Source organism: Garra rufa, chromosome 4 (assembly GCF_049309525.1).
Source record: "Garra rufa chromosome 4, GarRuf1.0, whole genome shotgun sequence".
Classification (NCBI taxonomy): Eukaryota; Metazoa; Chordata; class Actinopteri; order Cypriniformes; family Cyprinidae; genus Garra; species Garra rufa.
The window spans coordinates 29,562,656-29,578,327 of record NC_133364.1 but is presented as its reverse complement, the minus strand read 5'-3'; the positions used below and the strand labels follow the sequence as shown (position 1 = coordinate 29,578,327).

Below are 15,672 nucleotides of genomic sequence, written 5' to 3'. Positions count from 1 at the left end.
CTCTGTTGATCAGAGAAGTTTTAGTGTTGTGATTGTGTGGTAACAAAGAAACTTGAAAAATGGTTAGAAAGAATGCTAGGCTAATTCCAACAACAGAGAAAGGTGGACTAGCTACGCCATTATGGACAGACGATGAGTTTAAATCATTGTTAGGAGAGCATATGGACTCAATAGTGACTGAGTCAGTAAAATTGGATTTGACAAAGAAATTTGGTATTGAATCAGATAAAGTTTGGTCAATTGAAGAATGCAAAAAGGTACTTGGGGCATGTATCCGAAAGAAAAACCTAAAAGGCATTATCTGCTGCCACAGAGAATTGACTTTATCCTTAGCACAAGAACAGGCTCAGTGTATCACTAAGTTGAAAGAACAAAATCAACAGCTGCACACTCGATTGTCTTGTTTCACTGAAAAGGTGGGCCATAACCAGGCCTTAACCAAAAGTGATTCAAAAGACTAACAGTCAGATGAAAGCTATCCTGACTTACAGTCTTCATGTAGACAAGACAGTAGCAATACTATAACGGAGGAAAATGCAGTAAATTCAGTGAAGGTATGTGGCGCTAGGAGAAGATCTCAGGGAATTGAAAGTGTTTCTCCAAAGTCTGCTGTTGTCCCAGTACAAATGGTTGCCAAAGCGCTAAGACCTAAAGATATAGAGAGACTTTCTCAGAGCTTACCTTCAGCACGCACACATTTTTCAGAATTTAGAAGAACATTGAACAGCAAAATGCAGCTCTATGACATGTCGTTAGCAGAAGTCACACAGCTAATGTCACAAATTCTGACTGAATCTGAATTCAACAGTTTTGAGTCTGCTGTTACTTCTGAACTACAACATGTCAGTAAAGGCGATTTGAGAAAAGGTGTTTTGAAAATTCTAAAGAATATCATAGGACCCAAAACAGACTGGTCCAGAATCACTAACTGTGTGCAGAAGAAGGATGAAACTGTAAGTGAGTACACTGAAAGGTTTTGTCAGTCAGCTGCAACATACAGTGGAATAGCTGACACTCCAGAGAAGGTACTAGATGATAAAGGACCACTAGCTCGTACATGGTTTGATGGCCTTTTAACAGAATATAGAAATGCACTGCCTTTCTTAGATCTCACATGGTCGAATAGAACCCTGCAAAGCAACTTGGACAGGTTAGCTACTTGGGAAAGAAACTCTGATGTTAAAGCCAGAGTGAAGATTGCAGCAGCATCCTTTAAGTTGAAAACAGAGAACCGACAGGAAAGCACAGTTCCCAAGAGAGAGGGTAGTGTTTGGGGGTGGGAGGGGCAGTCAGCATGTTATGTGTCACATCGTTTGGGCTGCCTTGTTGAGCGTAGTAGCACTGAAAACATTATATTTTACACACTTTATTCTCTTTTATTTTTTTAAATATAAAAGTATTTTTCTGAATCGTTCGGTTCGTAATGCGTACCGAACTGAAAGCCTCGTACCGAACGGTTCAATACGAATACGCGTATCATTACACCCCTAATATATATATACTATTGAGATATTAATTTTCATTCTTCAGAGTCACTATAAATATTTGAATATATACACACATGTAGAAGCCAAGGTCTGTGTGCAGGGAGAGCTGTCCTCCAGGTACTAGGAAGGCTGCTCAGAAAGGAAGACCTGTCTGCTGTTATGACTGTATTCCATGTGCAGAAGGAGAAATCAGTAATGAGACAGGTAATCTTCAGCTCATTTTACAGTTTCAAAGAAAGGTTGGCTTCTTATTTTTGTCGAATGGAATTGTTTCTCTTTTTCTCTAACTAGTTATTAAAACTTCCTTTCTAGATTCAAATAACTGCAAGCAGTGTCCAGGGGAATACTGGTCTAATGCTGAGAAAAATAAATGTGTGCTAAAGGCTGTAGAGTTTCTGTCATTCACAGAAGTTATGGGTATAGTGCTATTTTTTTTTTTTTTTTTTCTCACTGTTTGGGGTAGGAATAACTATATTGACGGCCATCCTGTTTTACAGTAAGAACGACACCCTCATAGTAAAAGCCAACAACTCAGAGCTAAGCTTTCTGCTGCTTTTCTCACTGACTCTGTGTTTCCTCTGTTCACTCACTTTCATTGGTCGGCCCACTGAATGGTATGTTACGTCACACAGTGTTTGGGATAACTTTTGTGCTCTGTATCTCCTGTGTTGTGGGAAAAACAATAGTGGTGTTAATGACCTTCAAGGCTACATTTCCTGGTAGTAATGTCATGAAATGGTTTGGGCCTGCACAACAACGACTCAGTGTTATTGCCTTTACACTTATACAGATTCTTATCTGTCTGCTTTGGCTAACAATATCTACTCCATTTCCTTACAAAAATATGAAATATTATAAGGAAAAGATTATTCTTGAGTGCAGTTTGGGTTCTACTATAGGTTTCTGGGCTGTGCTAGCTTATATTGGCCTGCTGGATGTTTTGTGTTTCATCTAGCTTTTACTGGCTCGCACACTGCCTGATAATTTTAATGAAGCCAAATTTATCACATTCAGTATGCTCATATTCTGTGCTGTATGGATCACATTTATCCCAGCTTATGTCAGCTCTCCTGGGAAATTTACTGTAGCTGTGGAGATATTTGCCATTTTAGCCTCAAGCTTTGGTTTATTACTTTGTATATTTGCACCCAAATTTTATATAATTGTGTTTAAGCCCCGTCAAAATACAAAGCAACATGTGATTGGAAAAAACACCACCTTCATCCTATTAAGAATGTATCCCTTATTTATAAATATTAAAATTGTGGAATAATGTTTTAAGTATACTGTTTTCAATTCAGTGACATTGAGGCCTCATTTACAAAACAAATGTACCACAGAACATTAGGCGTACAGTTGATTTTATGTTAAACTTAAAATCGGTTGCTACGTTCATATTTCATGTCAGGTCTCAGCTCGTGTAAGTTTTTGAGTTTTGAGAACTTGCCTGCAGCATAGAGAATTTCTGAGAATTGTATAATGACAAAATTATGTTCATTTATATTATTATAAATCTTTTTTTTTATTTTCTCCAGGGCTTTAGCTTTATATGCGTAAATAGCAGCATAAACAACAGACCATAATAATTCACACATCCCTGATAGCAAACATACAGTACATCACAGAGACGTCTATTTGACATCTGCATTTACATCCGTACAGACGTCTGTCAGATGTTTGTACACAGCAGATGCTTTCCAGATCAAGTGATCTTTAACAGACTTCTTGCAGACATACAGTATGTGTGCTATCTGAGATTGTTGCATCATGCACCTGCTGGTGCTTCTGTGAACGGAGAGACACAGAAATTATAAAATGAATAAAATAAATAGGGCTACACAAAATATATTTCTCCTAAATAATTAACAAAAAAAAAAAAAAAAAACTGCAACAATATAGGTCACATTCTTTTTTTTATGACACTCTCAATGCATTTTTATTTGAATGTCATTCCGTGCACACACACAATATTTCAGCATTGCTAGCTTGACATTTCAGCCATTAGTCAAACTAAAATGCAGTCAACCAAACATAAAAGCTACACTGCTCAATTCAAAAGGTCTGCTTCAAAATCAGTGTGCATTGCCCAAACAAACATTTTTGCGCATATGCAGAATTATGTTTTACGTGGATATTGGAACACAAGTAAAGTACAAAGCCTAGTTTACAAATTGGATAATAGGGTAACACTTTAGAATAATGGGCCATTGTTAACAAGTAACTATGCAGGAAGTAATAGGTAGTTCTACATTAACACTTAACTAAATACTATTAACTAATAGAAAAGCAAGATTAACTAAGCAGTAGGTAATTGCTAATTTTGGACAAAGGTAGTCCCTTATTAGGTATTTGATAATTACTAAAGAAAAAATTGTCATTGAGAACTACTTGTGAACTGTGACCAATTCATAAAGAATGACTAATTAATTATCACAACAGTAACATTCATAAAATCAACAATTAGGTTCTTTGTGCAAACTAATTTATGAAAACCATGCACCACCATCACCGGTTGAAGTACTGGTTGAAATTGTGACTCTGACCAAAATATGAATGGATGTGTTCTCTGTTCATTTCAAACAAACATATAATTTATTTAATTAGGATGTAATGCCATCAATGATTGGATTCTCATGATTGGATTATTTCACTATTGTGAGCTGCATTTAGTTCAATGATGTTGTTTTTTTTTTTTAAGTATTCTGGGGCAGGCTTCTCTTTAGTGTGATAGTAAATATGGCTGTTATTTCAAATAGCGTACCATATTTTAAACTAATCGGTTAACCGGTTTCAACCGGCTAATGAGGCTCGGTGGTCGGTCAAGAAATTTTTTAGTTTTCGCCATCCCTACTGCAAACGCATAGTCATTTGGATTACTCTTTGGTACGGCTGTTGACATTTTTGCAATGAATAAATGATTGCGATTGCACGTTTCCATCTTTCATGTTTTTCTTTATTACTGTACAGAGAGAGTTATGGTTAACGTTAGGTTTAGAGGTAGGAGTGTGATTAGTGCCTATAATTTTTTTTATGCTATGTTATCAAAATGAGAATTTTCCTGCATATTTTGGTCAGTTAATGTTACGTTTTATATATTACATTTTAAATCACTTATTAATATAATGAAAAAATGCATATTTGCTCTAAAATGGTTTAGGTTTGGGGGTAGGTTAAGGGGGCTATCTAAATCGCTTATTAATGAAATGATAAATTTGCATATTTGCTATAAAATTGGTAGGTTTATGTTTGGGGATATTATGTTTGGGGGACATTTTAAAATTAAAGTAAAATTAAACTCTTAAAATAAATTTGGCACAGTAAATATACCTAGCCACAAGCAAGGTAACACTTGAGTTATTAGTGAAGGGTTAAGATGTTTTTCACTTTAAAATAATGGGCCAGATCACACTAGTAGTTCATGCTGACTGACAAGGTAACACTTGAGTTATTATTGAGGGGTTAACATGTTTTTCACTTTAAAATAATGGGCCAGATCACACTAGTAGTTCATGCAGACTGACAAGGTAACACTTGAGTTATTATTGAGGGGTTAAGATGGATTTTACAAGTAATTTACAGTAAACTTGCACTGAAGCACTAGTGATATTCAGACATTGTATACTGTGAAAAATGTTTTTGTACTTTACAAAATAAATGCAGTTAATGTCTTCATTACGGAAGTAAAAGAACATAATTATTTACTATCACACTAAAGAGAAGCATGCCCCAGAATACTATTAATACTAATACTAAAAAAAAAAAACATTGAACATTGAACTAAATGCAGCTCATAATAGTGAAATAATCCAATCATGAGCATCAAAGCATTGCTGGCATTACATCCTAATTAAAGAAATTATATTATATGTTTGTTTGAAATGAACAGAGAACACATCCAGTCATATTTTGGTAAGAGTCACAATTTCAGCCGGTGATGGTGGTGGTGTTCATAAATTAGTTTGCACAAATAACCTAATTGTTGATTTTATAAATCTTACTGTTGTGATAATTAATTAGTTATTCTTTATGAATTGGTCACAGTTCACAAGTAGTTCTCAATGACAATTTTTTCTTTAGTAATTATCAAATACCTAATAAGGGACTACCTTTGTCCAAAATGATCACTTACCTACTGCTTAGTTAATCTTGCTTCTATATTAGTTAATAGTATTTAGTTAAGTGTTAATGTAGAACTACCTATTACTTCCTGCATAGTTACTTGTTAACAACGGCCCATTATTCTAAAGTGTTACCGATAATAGTTTAGCAACCAAATGTTACATGGTAAAAAATGGAAATGTTTGGATGTTGAATGAGAGAGGCTTGTGAGCCCAATGTCATTTAGTTTTGCTTTAATAAATTGATTTTAGCTTGATGTTTGTATTCTGTTTATAATGAATGCCACTATTGCCTAATTTGTCTTATTTTATAGTTTAATAGAAAATTATATCGCTACTCATTTTTCATTCTTGTTCTGTAATGCTGTTAAATTTTAAGGTTTTTTTATTATTATTATTTATTTTTTATTATTTATTTGTTTATCAAACGTGAACTCTGTCGTAAGTTGATATGTGCACTCGGACCTGGTTAAGGCCCAATATACAGGCTACTGGGCATGCACATAAATATAGCATAAGGTGTAGACATTAATAAAACTATCTAACAGGTAGAACATTTAATTTCATTGTTAGCCATAACCCTCGAATCTGCACTGTTTCTATGTCAGATTGATAAATGAGGCCCATTTTGTTTTTATTCACATTAAAAGAGATATATTCATTTTACTTGAAATAACATTTTGACACGTGATTTTTATTTATTTTTTTGGCTGTCAACTTGTTTTGAAGCATTGTATAATGCTGCAGTCTACACTTAAAACCCTTAAAAACCCTTAAAAATAAATAATGCAATAATTTAACTATTACTTATTATGTAATATTTATTTTGTTTGCCTTGGGACATAAAAGTAGTTTCTAATTACAGACCTATGCTGTAAATGACAATAAAACACATAAAAAATGCAGCATAATATCAAAAAAGTAATCGATTTGAAATGACTAATTAATTATCACAACAGTAACATTCATAAAATCAACAATTAGGTTCTTTGTGCAAACTAATTTATGAAAACCATGCACCACCATCACCGGTTGAAGTACTGGTTGAAATTGTGACTCTGACCAAAATATGAATGGATGTGTTCTCTGTTCATTTCAAACAAACATATAATTTATTTAATTAGGATGTAATGCCATCAATGATTGGATTCTCATGATTGGATTATTTCACTATTGTGAGCTGCATTTAGTTCAATGATGTTGTTTTTTGTTTTTTTTAAGTATTCTGGGGCAGGCTTCTCTTTAGTGTGATAGTAAATATGTTATTTTGCTTCCATAATGAAGACATTAACTGCATTTATTTTGTTAAGCACAAACACAACATTTTCCACATTACAATGTCTGTTAGAATATCAGTATAGTGCTTCAAAGAAATGCATGGCTGTACAGTATGTCATATAAAATATGATAAAAACTGTTTATTGTAAATTACTTGCAAAATCCATCTTAACCCCTCAATAATAACTCAAGTGTTACCTTGTCAGTCCACATGAACTACTACTGTGATCTGGCCCATTATTTTAAAGTGAAAAACATCTTAACCCTTCACTAATAACTCAAATGTTACCTTGTATGTCCACATGAACTACTACTGTGATCTGGCCCATTATTTTAAAGTGAAAAACATCTTAACCCTTCACTAATAACTCAAGTGTTACCTTGTAAGTCCGCATGAACTACTAGTGTGATCTGGCCCATTATTTTAAAGTGAAAAACATGTTAACCCCTCAATAATAACTCAAGTGTTACCTTGTAAGTCCGCATGAACTACTAGTGTGATCTGGCCCATTATTTTAAAGTGAAAAACATCTTAACCCTTCACTAATAACTCAAGTGTTACCTTGTAAGTCCGCATGAACTACTAGTGTGATCTGGCCCATTATTTTATAGTGAAAAACATCTTAACCCTTCACTAATAACTCAAGTGTTACCTTGTAAGTCCGCATGAACTACTAGTGTGATCTGGCCCATTATTTTAAAGTGAAAAACATGTTAACCCCTCAATAATAACTCAAGTGTTACCTTGTAAGTCCGCATGAACTACTAGTGTGATCTGGCCCATTATTTTAAAGTGAAAAACATCTTAACCCCTCACCAACATGTCTATATGCAACGTGATCTCATGATAATTCGTATGTATTTACATAAAATGTGGTTCTCCAAAACGTACATTTACTTACGTTTTTCCAGACACTAAAACATACAATACTGACGTATTTACAGCATCTAAACGTACAAATACTTAGTATTTTTAGCATTTTAAGGTCTACAAAATGTTAAACAAGACTACACTTTAAACCATTAAAATAAATGACATTTCTGCAATCGTTTAACCATTCATGTAATATTAGCTTCGTTTGCCGTGGTGGGACACAAAAGGCGTTTTCTCCGACATGCTGTGACTAACAATACAACCATAAAATGCACCGAACACGCATCATAATCATAAAATCAAACAATTTTATTTGTACACTGTAATCCAGATCTTCAGAATTCATACGATTGCGAGGAACAGACCCAAATTCAAGCCTTTATATGACGATCGTTACATCTCCATCCCGAGCAGCGACTCCAGCAGCAACAGCAATAAACCCCAGCGCTGCAGTGCATTTAACAATTCAAATACAAGCGCACCAGGAAACTACAGGCTTTACGGCAGGAAAATCGAACGTTCATTGGCTCTTGCCAGCATTCGCTACTGATTACGACATGCCGTGTTTCTGGTGAGATTTGTTTGAACGATGCGCAGGCGCCATCACGGAGAGGATCAGGATAATATTTTCAGCCATCAGCAACCTAAATCCTACTCTGTACCTCAAAGAAACCTACTGTCTGTATTCCGCCAGAGACGACTGCGGCTGCAAACTAGGGATGTTAACCGATGACCGTTTGACCGGTGGTTGACCGTATCAACGTTAACCGGTCAAAGTTGTCGGTAGTCGGTTAAAAAAAAAAGTGCCGGTGCGTCTTTTACGCATTCTGAAGGTGCCTGTTTTATCCATTGGTTTTATCATGTTGCAGTCTATTAGGCAACATTCCGCATAAGATGGGCTTAGATTTGGAAATACATTACATCTACATTTCAGTGGTAACCGATAAGGTGATGATGATCATCATCTTTCTTTAATATGGTTAGCACTACCTCAACTAAAGCGGCGTCTCTTCGGAGCTGTCATTTTCTTAAATGAGCCGTGGCAATGTTTCAAATGAGCTTCTAACCTAGACAAACGCCTTTATTTTCAAAGCGATCACCTTGTACCCAAACCATTTGAAACTAAGGAGCCATTTGTCCTACGATTACATACAACAAGCTCTTCGGCGCCGTGTTTGCGGGACTCATGTTTCGCGCTGTAGGGGATTTTAAAAAAGTGACGTGAGTGGCAGTGTGTGTGTGTGCGGGAGGCAGAGCGGCAGAGAGAGGCCGCGATCACACCGAACGCGTTTTTGCAGATGGAGGCGCCTCTTTTGAATGGTTTTCTGTTGGCAGTGAGCGTTCTACGCGCTGCTTATGCGTCCCAGGCGCCTCGCGTTTTCACCGCCTGCTGCGCCTCGCGTTTTTGCAGGAGCGCTCTGAGCGCGTGAAGTTGAAAAAAAAAATCAACTCTGAGCGGAAAAACGCCCAACGTCATTCGCGTTCTTTTCCATTGTCCAATCGAATGAATGGAGAGGCGGGCCTTCTGTTGTGGTGACGGAATTTTACGGTTGCTTAAAAAGTCCGGAGACTGCAAGAAATAGAGGAGAAACCTTTTGTGTCTATCGTGGGTAACCCGGAGCTGTATTATTTAGGGTTTCTGCTAATATGACAGTTTACACCGCGTTCCAAATTATTATGCAAATTGTATGTAAGTGTCATAAACACACAGTTTTTTGTTTTTCAATTAAACTCATGGATGGTATTGTGTCTCATGGCTCTTTGGATCACTGGAATGAATCTCAGACACCTGTGATAAATAGTTTGCCAAATGAGCCCAATTAAAGGAAAAGTCTCATGCTGCAAATAATACCTCTGTGTCATTGGCTGCTATCTGCATAAAAGATGAGAAACTCATGGTGTGGCCACCATCCTCCCCTGACTTCAACCAGATTGAGAACCTTTGGAGCATCCTCAAGCAAAAGATCTATGAGGGTGGGAGGCAGTTCACATCAAAACAGCAGCTCTGGGAGGCTATTCTGGCATCCTGCAAACAAATTCAATCAGAAACTATCCAAAAACTCACAAATTCAATGGATGCAAGAATTGTGATAGCAATATCAAAGAAGGGGTCCTATGGTAAGATGTAACTTGCCCAGTTAGGATGTTTTTGATTGAAATAGATTTAGATTTCAGTAAATATGACCACCTAATGCTGCAAATTCAGCAAATGCCCATTTTCAGTTCTTTACAACCTATACAATGTTTTAACTCTGTTGTGCATAATAATGTGGAACGGTGCATTTTCAGTTTTTTATTTTTGAAATAAATACTGTTATCATTAGGAGGTTTGTTCAATAAAATTCGAATTATACCCTAATGGTTGATGACTTAAAAATTGTACTGACTGTCATTTGCATTGACTAATTATGAAAACCAGAGAAAGATATCATTTGCATAATAATTTGGAACGCGGTGTATTTAACAGCATAAAACTAAGATTTTAGAGCGCTCGCGCTATAATCCTTTGATTTGACTGACAGGACAGCTGTTTTGGTCGTTGCTTAGCAACATAAAAAAAACGCAGCACACTCTTTTATTAAAAGTCACCAAAAAAAGGCAGTGCTGTGCGCCTCGCGTTTTTAGAACTAAAAGAGGCGTTCGGTGTGATCGCGGCCAGATGCGACAGAGTTGCGAAATTGCAGGCGCGGCTGGAAATGGCTGTTATTTCAAATAGCGTACCATATTTTAAACTAATCGGTTAACCGGTTTCAACCGGCTAATGAGGCTCGGTGGTCGGTCAAGAAATTTTTTAGTTTTCGCCATCCCTACTGCAAACGCATAGTCATTTGGATTACTCTTTGGTACGGCTGTTGACATTTTTGCAATGAATAAATGATTGCGATTGCACGTTTCCATCTTTCATGTTTTTCTTTATTACTGTACAGAGAGAGTTATGGTTAAGGTTAGGTTTAGAGGTAGGAGTGTGATTAGTGCCTATAATTTTTTTTATGCTATGTTATCAAAATGAGAATTTTCCTGCATATTTTGGTCAGTTAATGTTACGTTTTATATATTACATTTTAAATCACTTATTAATATAATGAAAAAATGCATATTTGCTCTAAAATGGTTTAGGTTTGGGGGTAGGTTAAGGGGGCTATCTAAATCGCTTATTAATGAAATGATAAATTTGCGTATTTGCTATAAAATTGGTAGGTTTATGTTTGGGGATATTATGTTTGGGGGACATTTTAAAATTAAAGTAAAATTAAACTCTTAAAATAAATTTGGCACAGTAAATATACCTAGCCACAAGCAAGGTAACACTTGAGTTATTAGTGAAGGGTTAAGATGTTTTTCACTTTAAAATAATGGGCCAGATCACACTAGTAGTTCATGCTGACTGACAAGGTAACACTTGAGTTATTATTGAGGGGTTAACATGTTTTTCACTTTAAAATAATGGGCCAGATCACACTAGTAGTTCATGCAGACTGACAAGGTAACACTTGAGTTATTATTGAGGGGTTAAGATGGATTTTACAAGTAATTTACAGTAAACTTGCACTGAAGCACTAGTGATATTCAGACATTGTATACTGTGAAAAATGTTTTTGTACTTTACAAAATAAATGCAGTTAATGTCTTCATTACGGAAGTAAAAGAACATAATTATTTACTATCACACTAAAGAGAAGCATGCCCCAGAATACTATTAATACTAATACTAAAAAAAAAAACATTGAACATTGAACTAAATGCAGCTCATAATAGTGAAATAATCCAATCATGAGCATCAAAGCATTGCTGGCATTACATCCTAATTAAAGAAATTATATTATATGTTTGTTTGAAATGAACAGAGAACACATCCAGTCATATTTTGGTAAGAGTCACAATTTCAGCCGGTGATGGTGGTGGTGTTCATAAATTAGTTTGCACAAATAACCTAATTGTTGATTTTATAAATCTTACTGTTGTGATAATTAATTAGTTATTCTTTATGAATTGGTCACAGTTCACAAGTAGTTCTCAATGACAATTTTTTCTTTAGTAATTATCAAATACCTAATAAGGGACTACCTTTGTCCAAAATGATCACTTACCTACTGCTTAGTTAATCTTGCTTCTATATTAGTTAATAGTATTTAGTTAAGTGTTAATGTAGAACTACCTATTACTTCCTGCATAGTTACTTGTTAACAACGGCCCATTATTCTAAAGTGTTACCGATAATAGTTTAGCAACCAAATGTTACATGGTAAAAAATGGAAATGTTTGGATGTTGAATGAGAGAGGCTTGTGAGCCCAATGTCATTTAGTTTTGCTTTAATAAATTGATTTTAGCTTGATGTTTGTATTCTGTTTATAATGAATGCCACTATTGCCTAATTTGTCTTATTTTATAGTTTAATAGAAAATTATATCGCTACTCATTTTTCATTCTTGTTCTGTAATGCTGTTAAATTTTAAGGTTTTTTTATTATTATTATTTATTTTTTATTATTTATTTGTTTATCAAACGTGAACTCTGTCGTAAGTTGATATGTGCACTCGGACCTGGTTAAGGCCCAATATACAGGCTACTGGGCATGCACACATAAATATAGCATAAGGTGTAGACATTAATAAAACTATCTAACAGGTAGAACATTTAATTTCATTGTTAGCCATAACCCTCGAATCTGCACTGTTTCTATGTCAGATTGATAAATGAGGCCCATTTTGTTTTTATTCACATTAAAAGAGATATATTCATTTTACTTGAAATAACATTTTGACACGTGATTTTTATTTATTTTTTTGGCTGTCAACTTGTTTTGAAGCATTGTATAATGCTGCAGTCTACACTTAAAACCCTTAAAAACCCTTAAAAATAAATAATGCAATAATTTAACTATTACTTATTATGTAATATTTATTTTGTTTGCCTTGGGACATAAAAGTAGTTTCTAATTACAGACCTATGCTGTAAATGACAATAAAACACATAAAAAATGCAGCATAATATCAAAAAAGTAATCGATTTTATTTGCATTATTTTGCAATAAATATCTTCAGAAAACATACAATTGTGAAGAACAGACCCAAATTCAATCCTTTATTCAACAATCTTTATCTCCATCTTTTGCAGTGACCATAAATGTCACATTTACAACAAGTTTTACGCAGGGGTTAAATTGGCCTGGGGTTGTACAAGGCTAAGCCACGGGACCCAGGCTTACCCTGGTAACTCATCAGAGGACTTTCGTTGTACATTTTCAACATTATAGGCTTTAGTTTTAAACACTGATGATGATGCAACATGGGTGTTTTTATATCTCTAAAAAGAACGAAGTGTCTTCAGAAAAGTTTCAATTGCATTTCAACTTTATCTGATAAGTAGCATTCATGAGTGCAGCGCTGCTTTGTTTACAGCTGCTATAAAAAAAAGCTACACAGTGGGGCAATTAAGTATAAGTATGCCAATTTTTTAAGTTTTCTCACTTACAAATAATGGAGAGATCTGTAATTTTCGTCGTAGGTACACCTGTGAGAGACAGAATCTAAAAAAAAAATCCAGAAAAACACATTGTATGATTTTAAAATAATTAATTTCCATTTTATTGCATGAAATAAGTATTTGATCACCTACCAACCAGCAAGAATTCCACTGGTTTGTCTTTAAGAAGCCCTGCTATCCTTCACTCATTACCTGTATTAATTGAACCTGTTTGAACTTGTTACCTGTATAAAAGGCACCTATTCACACACTCAATCAATCAGACTCCAACCTCTCCACTATGGGCAGGACCAAAGAACTGTAGAAGGACACTAGGGACAAAATTGTAGACCTGCACAAGGCTGAGATGGGCTACAGGACAATAGGCAAACAGCTTGGTGAGAAGGCAAAAACTGTTGGCGCAATTATTAGAAAATGGAAGAAATTCAAGATGACTGTCAATCTCCCTCGGACTGGGGCTCAATGCAAGATCTCGCCTCGTGGAGTATCAGCCTAGAACTACACGGGAGGACCTGGTCAATGACCTGAAGAGAGCTGGGACCACAGTCTACGGTTACCATTAGTAACACAATACACCGTCATGGATTAAAATCTTGCAGTGTCCGTAAGGTCCCCCTGCACATGTCCAGGCCCGTCTGAAGTTTGCCAAAGACTATCTGGATGATCCAAAGGAGGCATGGGAGAAGGTCATGTGGTCAGATGAGACCAAAATATAACTTTTTTGTATAAACTCCACTTTGCGTGTTTGGATGGATGGATGGGGCCATGTATCGCAAGATTTTGGGCAACAATCTCTTTCCCTCAGTAAGAGCATTGAAGATGGTTCGTGGCTGGGTCTTCCAGCATGACAATGACCCCAAACACACAGCCAGGGCAACTAAGGAGTGGCTCCGTAAGAAACATTTCAAGGTCCTGGAGTTGCCTAGCCAGTCTCCAGACCTGAACCCAATAGAAAATCTATAGAGGGAGCTGAAACTCTGTGTTGCCCAGCAACAGCCCCAAAACCTGAAATATCTGGAGAAGACCTGCTGCAGTGTGCAAACCTGGTCAAGAACTACAGGAAATGTCTGACCTCTGTAATCGTAAACAATGGATTCTGTACCAAATATTAAGTTCTATTTTTATATTGTATCAAATACTTATTCCATGCAATAAAATGGAAATTAATTATTTAAACATATTTTTTTTTTCTCCATTCTTTGTAAGTGGGAAAACTTGAAAAATCGGCTATGTATCATATTTATTTGCCCCACTGTATTTCTGATGTTCTAAAAGTGCATCCTACTGGCAGAGAATAAAATTGTTCTTAATGACTTAATGTTCTCACCGTAAGGATGTAAGTCTCCCATATTCGCTTGAGGATCCTCCCAGTCATACTCTCCCGTTCCCTTTCTCGCCCAATAGCGCGGCGGTTTTAAACCTCCCCAAGACCCTGTCTGCTCAGCAGCCTGCGAAACTGGCGCTGCCTCAGCCCCCCACGAAAGCCGAAGTCTGGGCCTCATCAGCGCCCCCGGACGGCTAGGGAGTACCCCTTCCCAAAATGCCAAGGTCCTTGCCTCCGTGTGATGTTGGACCCTGAGCCTTAGAAGCTGTTCTGATGTGAGTGCAGAGGAAAATATGATAGGGCTTGATAGGGCTAGTAGTGGAGAATTTTAAGCCAGACATGTCCTTCAAGTGCAGTGAGTGCCTTCGCAACCCACCGTTGTGATAGCAGACCCACATACATAAAAGAGCATTTCTCCTCTCCCTGTCACAAATGCAAATGTCAGTTCCTTGCCCTTTCAAGGCAAACTGTCATATATAAAAATAGAACCACTGGCTGCCCGACTCTTGGCTTGGAAAGCCATTACAGGCATGTCAAGTTGGATTCTAAATATAATAGAACAAGGTTATTCACTGCAGTTTGCTTGCAGGTCACCTCCTTCTAGCCCTGAAAACCTTACTGACAACCTTATTAGAGCCTATATGTCCTAGTCCGATCAGACAGTATGATGGTGGTGACATTCATCAATCACCAAGGTGGTCTGAGGTCACGCCCCCTTTACAAGATGACTTAACATCTCTTGTTCTGGGCGCAAAGATACCATAACCAGATGCTAGTTGTCATATTTTTAAGGGCTTTCAATCTCTATGCAGTCTTTCTCTCTCTGGAGGACAAAGGTGTCCAAATTCAATCCTGAAAGGCCATTGTCTTGTAGAGTTTAGCTCCAGCCCTTACCAGCTAATCAAGATCTTACTAGACCAGGGGTAGGCAAGTTTGGTCTTAAGGCTTCTACACACTGCACACTTTTAGTAATCCTACTGTGCAACATGGATCTAATAACCACACCTGTTGACTCGTAGGCTACGACACACATTACTTTAGAACAAAAAACATCAGCATATGCTAGTGATAAACAAAAAGAGCATAATGAATCACACTTTGGCAGT

The 15,672-nt window shown here is 36.4% G+C and overlaps 1 pseudogene; it reads left to right on the top strand.

The window, feature by feature from the left end:
- The window catches only part of LOC141332862 (extracellular calcium-sensing receptor-like), a 35,418-nt pseudogene extending 20,654 nt beyond the window's left edge, over nt 1–14,764 (top strand).
- The last annotated feature ends 908 nt before the right edge of the window (nt 14,765–15,672 follow it).